Source organism: Oncorhynchus kisutch, unplaced genomic scaffold (assembly GCF_002021735.2).
Source record: "Oncorhynchus kisutch isolate 150728-3 unplaced genomic scaffold, Okis_V2 scaffold1544, whole genome shotgun sequence".
NCBI lineage: Eukaryota > Metazoa > Chordata > Actinopteri > Salmoniformes > Salmonidae > Oncorhynchus > Oncorhynchus kisutch.
In genome coordinates this window covers 20712-34154 of record NW_022263489.1, presented here as the reverse complement: position 1 = coordinate 34154, position 13443 = coordinate 20712, and positions in this window count along the sequence as shown.

Sequence of the window (13443 nt, the reverse complement as noted above, 5' to 3'; positions counted from 1 at the left end):
CTATTTATCCCTCTTAATTTTGCCTACTGTTCTGACTTGGTGGTGCACATCTAGCCTATAACCTGTTTTAGAGAAATGTAATCATTGAATATTGTAAAAGCTTTCATTGTCTGCTTATTTATCATACGGTTCTGACTTGGTGTAGAGGGAGAACACTGTAAGAACCGCCCATGTTCTGAATTCTGTCACAATACATTTCAAAATTGCTGAACAAATAGTTATATTGATTACGTCCGTCCTAGCTCGCTCATTAATGTCCTAATCGAAATTACGGATCGCCTCTTATTCGCTTGTCATCCCCTTATGCCATAGTTTGTACATCTCAATACTTATTAGAAACCATATTTGTTTAAACAAGTCAGCCGTATCAGCTATATTTTTTAAAATCCAGTAAATGAGGCTGAATTAACTGCTTTGCTGCCGGATAAGGCTCCGCTGATGGCCAGGTGTAGCAATGGTAAGATGTTGAGACTGCTGTTGGGACAGCTTTATGGAGGCCCTAACTGTTTGAGGGCACTGTTTGTCACCGTTATAGTTTCATTCATGTATTGTTAAGTGTTGTGTTGTGTAGTGGCATTGCTGGCATGCATCCCACTTATTATTATTTTTGCCCCATCAAGATTTACATGCTAAAATCGCCACTGCCAACTGCATAGCAAGAAGTGAGTCTGAAAGACTTTCCCTTTCACTTAGCCAACTGAGTAGCATATTTTTTGTATAGAGCTTGCATGCTTGTTGTCAAAGATATTTATAACTAACCCATGATTGTTCATTTGTGTCTTCTTCTTCTATGGTATATTGATGATCACAATTGAATGTGCATTCCACCACCTACAATACAGGATGAAAACAGGATTCCCCAAAAATCTGAACTACCAAAAAACGACCCAAAAATAAATAAACTAAACAACTTTTCTGTTAATATAACTATATGACACAGATCTGATCCCTACACAGGCTCAAGGGGTAACTGGGAGGGCGGGTCTTCCGGCTCCAAGTCTACAGATGTAAAATCCTTGAGTCCCAAAAACTTTTCTGCCTCAGCCACAATAATGTCAATTTTCTTCAACTTCTTTGAGACTTGTGCTGTACAGTATATAACTGTGGCAATGAATGCAACAAAGTCCACCTTTTAACACACAGGGTATCTTTTGTCTGACAGCAAACATTTACTACAGGCTGTATTCTATCCAATACCATATCTTCACTAGCATCTGACAGTGAATCTCAACACAGGAGATTTGGCTGACCAAACTTTTGCCACCTCTACCTCCTTCACCTTTACAGGGCACTCCAGGAACTCAGGATCATGATCCCCACCACAATAGCAACACCGTCGTCCTTCTACACAATGTTCTTCTATATACTCTGTTCATCTACACACACTTGAAACACGGCAAAATCCTTTAAAGTTCTTACACTGCAGTGGTTTGGGAATGAAAGGTCTTACGGTGTATCTTACACATAACCAGGCTTCACATGGGTAGGGATGTGCTGTTTATCAACAACAACAGTACCGACTTTCTTCTTTTTCATGTAACTTTCTGGCAGGCTAGACGCTGTGTTGCATATTGCTGCCTTTCACAGGTTTTGGTGTGGATTGCACATTTTGGTCACAAAAAAGAAATAAAAAATACAAGGAAAAGGGAAATAGGAAAATATTGAATTGCACCACCATCTAACCTGCCGTTATACAGTGTCCCCAAAACAGCACCCCATCCCACCACTGTGGCCCTAAACGATCCTACACCAGGCCATCGGCCTGTTATGATGTAACCCATTCTCTCAACTTCCTGTAGATCTCTGCACTGATATCTCTCACATCCAAATACTTCTCTGCTGCTGTAACTACCACATCTATCTGCTGTGACGTCCACTCCATCATTACAGTGCAGATGATCCCTATGGCTATAAACTCAAGAAATCCAACCTTACTGAAACTCATCCTCTCAGGATCTCTCTCTTCAGGCCTACTCACAGGGAATCAGCCAGTCAACTCACTCACCCTTGGTCTATCCTCTGCTCTCTTCACTGCCTCAGCATAGGACACATTCTGTCCCACTCAAACTCTGGCAATCTCAACCTGTCTCTCTCACTTCAGGTCCTCAGCTGCATGAGCACCCCCACAGTTGACACACAGATTTTTCTCTTTCGCAACTGTACACTCCCTCTGACTATGCCCTCCTGGACATTTCTCACAGCGTGGTGATCTCCCTTCTACACACTGCTGCAACACGTATGAATCCTTGACACGTAAAACATCAGTGGATTATAAACATAGGCCCTCACAGAATAGCAAATATAACCCAACCTGACCTTATAAGGTAAAAACTCTGTGTCAAAGCTCAGCCCCACTTCTCAAAACTTTCACTGAATCGACCATTCCCAGTTTGTCATTTAACCAGCACGACACAACGTGTGGGTCGGTGTGGGTCGGCCAAAAGTATTACTCCTACCGGTCCAAAATCATCTCTGGTAGAATTCTCAGGACAAACGTTGGAACTCTCCAATACACCTGTCGCTGCAGGTAGGCCCCCTTGATCCTGGGCTGGCTCAAGGAGAGCATGAAGACCAATAAGTCATATTTGTTGGTGTGTATTAGGAAGACGAAGGTATGTAATCAAGAGGCAGGAGATGAATCTCTGATCTTAACGGTACCATTCTTTCCCTTTCTTGTCATAGCGCCTCCTTCCGGTCTCCGACCCACAGCTGGACTTGCTCTCACTACCATATTTGGTGCTGAGAAAACGTTCTTCTTCTATGGTATTATGGCGGTCTGCAAACAAACGTTCAAAGTGTATCTTCTTCTTTGAGGTATTATGGCAGACTACAACCTACTGCTCTATTGCCGACACCTACTGTACGGGATGGGGAAACAAAAATGTTCCATTGTGGGAAAGTTAGGGGAAAACACAGACATCATACAAAATAAAATAAAAAATAAAAACATCCCACTTCAGTCACAATTCAAATCACATCCCTACACCGGCTCGGGGGCCTTCATCGACAGGATTCCTTGTAGTGCCTCTGTGGAAAGTCCATGAGTCCTTAGTGCTGCTTTTGATACCATCGATCACCACATTCTTTTGGAGAGATTGGAAACCCAAATTGGTCTACACGGACATGTTCTGGCCTGGTTTAGATCTTATCTGTCGGAAAGATATCAGTTTGTCTCTGTGAATGGTTTGTCCTCTGACAAATCAACTGTAAATTTCGGTGTTCCTCAAGGTTCCGTTTTAGGACCACTATTGTTTTCACTATATATTTTACCTCTTGGGGATGTTATTCGAAAACATAATGTAAACTTTCACTGCTATGCGGATGACACACAGCTGTACATTTCAATGAAACATGGTGAAGCCCCAAAATTGCCCTCGCTAGAAGCATGTGTTTCAGACATAAGGAAGTGGATGGCTGCAAACTTTCTACTATTAAACTCGGACAAAACAGAGATGCTTGTTCTAGGTCCCAAGAAACAAAGAGATCTTCTGTTGAATCTGACAATTAATCTTAATGGTTGTACAGTCGTCTCAAATAAAACTGTGAAGGACCTCGGCGTTACTCTGGACCCTGATCTCTCTTTTGAAGAACATATCAAGACTATTTCGAGGACAGCTTTTTTCCATCTACGTAACATTGCAAAAATCAGAAACTTTCTGTCCAAAAATGATGCAGAAAAATTAATCCATGCTTTTGTCACTTCTAGGTTAGACTACTGCAATGCTCTATTTTCCGGCTACCCGGATAAAGCACTAAATAAACTTCAGTTAGTGCTAAATACGGCTGCTAGAATCCTGACTAGAACCAAAAAATTTGATCATATTACTCCAGTGCTAGCCTCTCTACACTGGCTTCCTGTCAAAGCAAGGGCTGATTTCAAGGTTTTACTGCTAACCTACAAAGCATTACATGGGCTTGCTCCTACCTATCTCTCTGATTTGGTCCTGCCGTACATACCTATACGTACGCTACGGTCACAAGACGCAGGCCTCCTAATTGTCCCTAGAATTTCTAAGCAAACAGCTGGAGGCAAGGCTTTCTCCTATAGAGCTCCATTTTTATGGAACGGTCTGCCTACCCATGTCAGAGACGCAAACTCGGTCTCAACCTTTAAGTCTTTACTGAAGACTCATCTCTTCAGTGGGTCATATGATTGAGTGTAGTCTGGCCCAGGAGTGGGAAGGTGAACGGAAAGGCTCTGGAGCAACGAACCGCCCTTGCTGTCTCTGCCTGGCCGGTTCCCCTCTTTCCACTGGGATTCTCTGCCTCTAACCCTATTACAGGGGCTGAGTCACTGGCTTGCTGGGGCTCTCTCATGCCGTCCCTGGAGGGGGTGCGTCACCTGAGTGGGTTGATTCACTGTTGTGGTCATCCTGTCTGGGTTGGCGCCCCCCCCCCCCCCTTGGGTTGTGCCGTGGCGGAGATCTTTGTGGGCTATACTCAGCCTTGTCTCAGGATGGTAAGTTGGTGGTTGAAGATATCCCTCTAGTGGTGTGGGGGCTGTGCTTTGGCAAAGTGGGTGGGGTTATATCCTTCCTGTTTGGCCCTGTCCGGGGGTGTCCTCGGATGGGGCCACAGTGTCTCCTGACCCCTCCTGTCTCAGCCTCCAGTATTTATGCTGCAGTAGTTTATGTGTCGGGGGGCTGGGGTCAGTTTGTTATATCTGGAGTACTTCTCCTGTCCTATTCGGTGTCCTGTGTGAATCTAAGTGTGCGTTCTCTAATTCTCTCCTTCTCTCTTTCTTTCTCTCTCTCGGAGGACCTGAGCCCTAGGACCATGCCCCAGGACTACCTGACATGATGACTCCTTGCTGTCCCCAGTCCACCTGGCCATGCTGCTGTTCCAGTTTCAACTGACCTGAGCCCTAGGACCATGCCCCAGGACTACCTGACATGATGACTCCTTGCTGTCCCCAGTCTACCTGGCCATGCTGCTGCTCCAGTTTCAACTTCCACCTGACTGTGCTGCTGCTCTAGTTTCAACTGTTCTGCCTTATTATTATTCGACCATGCTGGTCATTTATGAACATTGAACATCTTGACCATGTTCTGTTATAATCTCCACCCGGCACAGCCAGAAGAGGACTGGCCACCCCACATAGCCTGGTTCCTCTCTAGGTTTCTTCCTAGGTATTGGCCTTTCTAGGGAGTTTTTCCTAGCCACCGTGCTTCTCCACCTGCATTGCTTGCTGTTTGGGGTTTTAGGCTGGGTTTCTGTACAGCACTTTGAGATATCAGCTGATGTACGAAGGGCTATATAAATAAATTTGATTTGATTTGATGAGTCCCAAAAAACTTTCAGCCGCACAGAACGGTGCCTATTTTCTCAGATTCCCTCTCTGTTTGCGCTGTGCAGTTGATAACCAATGCAATAAACACTACCATGTCCACCTTCTTTACATGCAACAGGTCAGGATCCCTCTGTTGACAAGAAACATTCTCTGGTGTCTCTTCTCCTACTACCATTACTTCTTCAACTTCACTCCTTTCTTCCACTCTTCTCACCACCTCAGGACAGGAGACATGCTGGACAGCCCTTATTCTCACCACCTCAGGACAGGAGACATGCTGGACAGCCCTTATTCTCACCACCTCAGGACAGGAGACATGCTGGACAGCCCTTATTCTCACCACCTCAGGATAGGAGACATGCTGGACAGCCCTTATTCTCACCACCTCAGGATAGGAGACATGCTGGACAGCCCTTATTCTCCCCACCTCAGGATAGGAGACATGCTGGACAGCCCTTATTCTCACCACCTCAGGATAGGAGACATGCTGGACAGCCCTTATTCTCATCACCTCAGGACAGGAGACATGCTGGACAGCCCTTATTCTCATCACCTCAGGACAGGAGACATGCTGGACAGTCCTTATTCTCATCACCTCAGGACAGGAGACATGCTGGACAGCCCTTATTCTCACCACCTCAGGATAGGAGACATGCTGGACAGCCCTTATTCTCACCACCTCAGGATAGGAGACATGCTGGACAGCCCTTATTCTCATCACCTCAGGACAGGAGACATGCTGGACAGCCCTTATTCTCATCACCTCAGGACAGGAGACATGCTGGACAGCCCTTATTCTCATCACCTCAGGACAGGAGACATGCTGGACAGCCCTTATTCTCATCACCTCAGGACAGGAGACATGCTGGACAGCCCGGTACTCCTCCCATCTACATACACTTGACACATGGCCAAATAATTTGCATTTATCACACTGCACAGGTTTAGGCATGAAGGCTCTCACACGGTATCTTGTAAAACCCAAATACACCAGAGAAGGGAGAGACTCTTCTCCTTATATACTTCCATTAATCTTTTTAACTGGTACTGGGGAACCTACAGACAAATCTTGTGAGGCCTGTGGGCATCCTCGAGCCAAACAACAGACATGTACATATTAGTGTGTAGTCCAAACGGTTTGGACGCTACAGACAGAAGTTGGTAGATCGGCTGTAGCGACTTCAGATGAGGGGGACAAACCTCATGGCTTGGTTTTTGCTCTGACATGCACTGTCAACTGAGGGACCTTATAGAGACAGGTGTGTGCCTTTCCAAATAATCTCTAATCAATTGAATTTACCACAGGTGGACTCCAACCAAGTTGTGGAAACATCTCAAGGATGATCAATGGAAACAGGATGCACCTGGCCTCAATTTTGAGTCTCATAGCAACGGGTCTGAACACTGTAAACAAGGTATTTATTTTTTTTATTTTTTATCCAGTTCCAAACCTGTTTTTGCTTTGTCATTAGCGAGTATTGTGTATAGATGAATGAGGAAAAAATGTATTTAATCCATTTAGAGTAAGGCTGTAATGTAACATAATGTGGAAAAGGTGGATGGGTCTGAATACTTTCCGAATGCACTGTACATATTAATCATTTGAGGCTCCACAGAGGAGGACCATCCTCCTCAGTGAATTTCATGAAAATAAAAATGTTAAAAACATTTAACAAAGTTACTAAATATAATCCCGTCACAAAATAATTGACTAAAATACACTATTTTGCAATGAAGGTCTAGCGTAGTTTCAATAGCACTCTGTAGGGTAGCGCCATGGTGTAGCCAGAGGACAGCTAGCTTCCGTCCTCCTCTGGGTACATTGACTTCAATACAAAACCTTGGAGGCTCATGCTTCTCACCCCCTTCCATAAACTTACACAATGATTGTGACAGCTTCCGGAGGACATCCTCCAACCTATCAGAGCTCCTGCAGCATGAACTGACATGTTGTCCACCCAATCAAAACATCAGAGAATGAATCTAGTGCTGAAAGCAAAAGCTACAGCTAGCTAGCACTGCAGCACATAAAATGTGGTGAGTAGTTGACTCAAGAAGAGAGCTAGACAATAGTTTAACAATTTTGAAAAAATGAATTTCTTACAAAATGAAGGAGAAGCAAGAAAGATTGTATTTTTTTCACATTCAGTTTCACTTACTTAGCTAGCAAATGTGTCTAGCTAGTTTAGTCTACTGAAACACCCTGCTCAAACAGAGGGATGCTATGTTACCTAGCTGGCTATATCTATTGAACACAACACGGGAACTCTTCCAAGACAAGGTAAGCTTTTGGTTTTACTAATTTATTGCCACCGGGCCTGTGGTGTAAGTGCTAAACTGCTTACTGACTGTACACTGTAACATTAATGCATGATTGTAGCAGTTTACTAACATGTTAGTTCTATTAGCTATGTTGACTATGACGTTACTTTAGCTAATATGGTGACAACGGTGTAGGCTGTGTAGTGGTTATGATATGGTTTGGCTTGGAAAGGTTTTTGCGCCTGGTCACATACAGCTGATTCATTGTGCATTAAAGTCCACAAGCGAAGGGAAAAGGGGAGGGGAGGAGAGCGCATAGATACGAGAAGGGCTACAACGTGGCTGCTATGAAAGGGAACTGTGTTTACACGTTATCAGGGGTATATTCATTCCATTGATTATGTTGAAAAACGTTTTTTAAACAGAAGCGAACAGAACAAAACGGATAAACATACATTCATTTGTTCAATAGAAACTTTTGTTTGCTACTGTTGGACTGTTGGACTAGTGATTACTCCCTCTATCAGCTAGATGCAGGCAAGAGTGTGCAAGGCACAGTCTGTCTATGTGTCACTGTCTGTCACCTCATTTTTCTCTCGACCTTTGTCCCCCCAGTTGTACATTTCATTCATAGGCTAGGTTGTAGCAACCTCATGATGGGTATAGGGAATATTTGAGTATCATGTAGTAGCCTAAACCTTTCACTTTTATATTGAACTGGGTGAATGGAATATGAATAACAGTCATCCAATGTAATGTAATAGAAACAAGGCCATGCTCATGAAAAAAATGGTCCTCCCACATCGTAAATGGCACTGATATTATTATTAATATTTGTTTTAACTGGGGGGACAAATATGATTTTTCAGGGGGTGCTGCAGCACCCATACTTCCTGCAGCTATGGAGACACTAAAGCCATTCCGAAAATAAACTGGCCTCATACACATTATCACATGATTCTCCTTCTTGTTAAGATAGGGGCTCTCAGCTAATAGAGGACAGATATAGAGTACATTGTGAAATTAATTAATAGTCATGATTAGAAATGATAGAATGCATAACACATATAACTACCGGATTACCTTTGTTAATGCTCAGGATGCCAAACCAGCCTGTATAATAAACTTAGCAAAGAAAGAAACGTCCCTTTGTCAGGCCCCCGTCTTTCAAAGATCATTCATCAAATCAAAATAACTACACAGATCTTCATTGTAAAGGGTTTAAACACTGTTTCCCATGCTTGTTCAATGTACCATAAACAATTAATGAACAAGCACCTGTTGAACGGTCGTTAAGACACTAACAGCTTACAGACAGTAGGCAATTAAGATCACAGTTATGAACTTAGGACGCTAAGGAGGCCTTTCTACTGACTCTGAAAAACACCAAAAGAAAGATCCCCAGGATCCCTGCTCCGAAGAGTGAACGTGCCTTAGGCATGTTGCAAGGAGGCATGAGGACTGCAGATGTGGCCAGGGCAATAAATTGCTATGTCCGTACTGTGAGACGCCAAAGACAGAGCTACAGGGAGACAGGATGGACAGCTGATCGTCCTCGCAGTGGCACACGTGTAACAACACCTGCACAGGATCGGTACATCAGAACACCACACCTGCGGGACAGGTACAGGATGGCAACAACAACTGCCCGAGTTACACCAGGAACGCACAATCCCTCCATCAGTTCTCAGACTGTCGCAATAGGCTGAGATAGGCTGGACTGGAGGCTTGTAGGCCTGTTGTAAGGCAGGTCCTCACCAGACATCACTGGCAACAACGTTGCCTATGGGCACAATCCCACCGTCGCTAGACCAGACAGGACTGGCAGAAAGTGCTCTTCACTGACTAGACGCGGTTTTGTCTCACCAGGGGTGATGGTCGGATTCGCGTTTATCATCGAAGGAATGAGCGTTACGACGAGGCCTGTACTTTGGAGCGGGATCGATTTGGAGGTGGAGGGTCCATCATGGTCTGGGGCGGTGTATCACAGCATCATCGGACTGAGCTTGTTGTCATTGCAGGCAATCTCTACGCTGTGCGTTACAGGGAAGACATCCTCCTCCCTCATGTGGTACCCTTCCTGTAGGCTCATCCTGACATGACCCTCCAGCATGACAATGCCACCAGCCATACTGCTCGTTCTGTGCATGATATCCTGCAAGAGAGGAATGTCAGTGTTCTGCCATGGCCAGCGAAGAGCCCGGATCTCAATCCCATTGAGCACGTCTGGGACCTGATGGATCGGAGGGTGAGGGCTAGGGCCATTCCCCTCAGAAACGTCCGGGAACTTGCAGTTGCCTTGGTGGAAGAGTGGGGTAACATAACAAACCATTAAATGAGTTTGATAGTAAGTATGTAGTCAAATCTACCTGCATTGCCAATGGTATAAAACGAAATAAAAAACAAGACAGACAGTTTGCCCATTTGAGTGTTCACTATTTTCCAATAGCCTTCACTTAGCAGGTTTCTATCTCTCAAGTGAGTCTGACAGACTTTTCCTTTCGCTTAGCAAAATAAGGTAAGGTTCTTTAAAGTTGTTGAACGAGTCAAACAAGTATAGGTCAAACAAGTGGAGGAGGGAATTCAAACCGATATGCACTGAGAATGGAATGAGGAAGAGACTGTACAAGCAGAGGGAGTGTTGTTGCCGTGGCAAATATCAGCAGTGCATATACAGTGTTATGTTGAGGTGTGCATAGTGCAAATGCACAATGGTGCAGATCAGTATTTGAGGTCATTGATGACAAGGTGCAGTAATCAGCCCAATGCAAAGTCACTTATCTCTACAAGCCCGATGCTCAGTGGACTATTGAATGTTGTCGCTTTAAAAAGTGGCACTCCAGTCTACTTTTCACCTTATTTAACACCTGATTTACTTAACAAAAGGTACATCTCAATAATAGATCAAGGTAAGTTATGACATAACACAGGTGGGGGGTTGGGCCTTTCCTCTTTTATTCTCTAATGCTCCTCTATTGTTCCTCAAGCTCGGGGGGAGGCTGATGACATCACAACTTCCCATCAGTCCAACTCCTTGAAGTTCTTCCCTCTTTAGTGTGTGGACTTTACTGTACTTATACTTGGGATTTCAATTTTCAACTCTGAAATTGTTGGAGGATGTCTTTATTAAGAATGTACTGTATCTTGTGCAGTGTGTGTACAGATGTGTGAGGTTTACATAAGTTTGTACGAGTTGCTAACATGTGGATCTGAAGTGAAGACGTTCAGTTTAATTGCACAACAAGTGAGTTTGTCAAATGTATCTTGCCGCCACCGTCTCCAACTGTTTCTACCGGTCCCTGGAGATCTAAACTGTACCTTGCCACAACACTGTGAACCGCAGCACATTGAAGCATATGATTGGTCTAGAGGGGAACTGAATGGAGAGAGTGTCATGTTCTGACCTTAGTTCCTTTGTTATGTCTTTGTTTTAGTATGGTCAGGGCGTGAGTTGGGTGGGTTTTCTATGTTCTTTTTTCTATAATTTGGGATTTTCTGTGTTCGGCCTGGTATGGTTCTCAATCAGAGGCAGCTGTCAATCGTTGTCCCTGATTGAGAATCATACTTAGGTAGCCTGGTTTCACTTTTGAGTTGTGGGTGTTTATTTTCTGTTCTGTGTTTTGTTGCACCTTTCAGGACTGTTAGTTTGTCGTGTATTGTTGTTGTTTCAGTATTCATTCTTTATTAAATTACAATGAATACTTACCACGCTGCACCTTGGTCCTCTCTTTCCCCCGACGACAACCGTTACAGAGAGAGAGAGAGAACGTCCTCCGCTGAGTTTATAAAACTGTAAAAAGAGCAGCACAGTAGCGCTGTTTCATGTATAATGTAAACTAAATGACGTTGCTGTTACTCCCGCCCCTATTGCAGAATGCAGCCTTTTGACAGCATGTACCAAAGTCAATATAATCCACACTTAAATTAGTCTCCTGGTTTGGAGATTGGCTTTAAGGCTGTGACAACGAAAAGGTTGCAGACAGACCTACAGTACGTTTTAGCAGGGATGTTTGGTTGGGTGACCTGATATGGAACAATGAAAATCATTTTGCCTAACAGATTGTGAACGCAAAAGTGTAAATTTGATTCTAGAGAGAGGGAACAATGAATATAAGAATGATTTGGTTAGGGTGGTAGAGGAAGATTCATGTGATCTTGTCTTCGGGAAATTTTAGTATCCATTTACTCTATTTGGTCTGATCAGTTGAACAATTCTCATTCTTAACAAAGGCATAAAATACAGGGTAATTAGTGTGCTTGTCAGCAAGAACACTACTGCTACTCCCCATGTAACGGATGTGTTATACTGTTACACCCCATGTAACGGATGTGTTATACTGTTACACCCCATGTAACGGATGTGTTATACTGTTACACCCCATGTAACGGATGTGTTATACTGTTACACCCCATGTAACGGATGTGTTATACTGTTACACCCCATGTAACGGATGTGTTATACTGTTACACCCCATGTAACGGATGTGTTATACTGTTACACCCCATGTAACGGATGTGTTATACTGTTACACCCCATGTAACGGATGTGTTATACTGTTACACCCCATGTAACAGATGTGTTATACTGTTACACCCACACTTTTATTATTCCACTTCTTGATGTTGCCAGTGTAATCACAGATTTGAAATCTGATATGCCTACTTTTGTCGCTGAAAATGAATTATATGAGGCTATGTATTTTTGCAGCCATTCATGGACAGTTTTGAATGAGTCCTACAAATAAGCTGTGGATATTAAATGATCCAAGACTCAAAAATAATTTTGGGCATTTTAGTACTGTGCAGATGCTAGACAGAGATAGTAAGGAGACTCACAACTCATAGACACATCATATTTTGTCTATGCAGAATAAGATGATGGCAAGAGGGATACTGCTGGTCTCTGCAGTGGCACATGTGAGAAGAATAAGTCTTAAGTGGCTTTGCTCCAGTGTCAATCGCCAGTGAGGTTTTCACTCCTTCAATGTAGCCACATTGTTTGAACACAACTGAGATAGTTGCAAAAATCGCTGAAGCTGGAGACTTATATTTCCCTCACTAACTTTAAACATCAGCAATCTGAGCAGCTAACCGATCGCATAGCCCACATAGCCCATCTGTAAATAGTCCACCCAATCTACCAACCTCATCCCCATATGTTACATCTGCTCCCACTACGCCCTCTGGTGTTCATCCGGTGTCATCCTAACCTGCAGTTCTCCTGTATAATCCTCTCTCCCTCTCTCTGTCTCTCTCCCTATCTCTCACTCTCCCTCACTCTCGCTCCCTCCCTCTCTCACTCACCACCACCACCTTGGATTCCCCTCAGGACCTGTTTACCCTATTCAACTCCAACCTCACTCTACACTTCGGGTTTTCCTGCAACTCATCTGAGCTACTCTGGTTCTACACTCCATATCTCTGTGTACAATAAACATTTTGGTTCATTCATCTCATGCTTCCGCATCTGAGTCCGCTCTTGGGTTCCTCTGTGTTCGCTCCACATAACATCATATTGTTTTTATTTACTTCTGCTCTTTTGCACACCAGTATTTCTACTTGCACATCATCTGCACATCTATCACTCCGGTGTTAATTTGCTAAATTGAAATTACTCCACTACTATGGCCTATTTATTGGCTTACCTCCTCACACCATTTGCACACAGTATATAGACTTTTTGTTTTCTATTGTGTTATTGACTGTATGTTTGTTCCATGTGTAACTGTTTGTGTGGCTTTGCTTTATCTTGGCCAGGTCGCAGTTGTAAAGGAGAACTGCTTTGCTTTATCTTGGCCAGGTCGCAGTTGTAAAGGAGAACTGCTTTGCTTTATCTTGGCCAGGTCGCAGTTGTAAAGGAGAACTGCTTTGCTTTATCTTGGCCAGGTCGC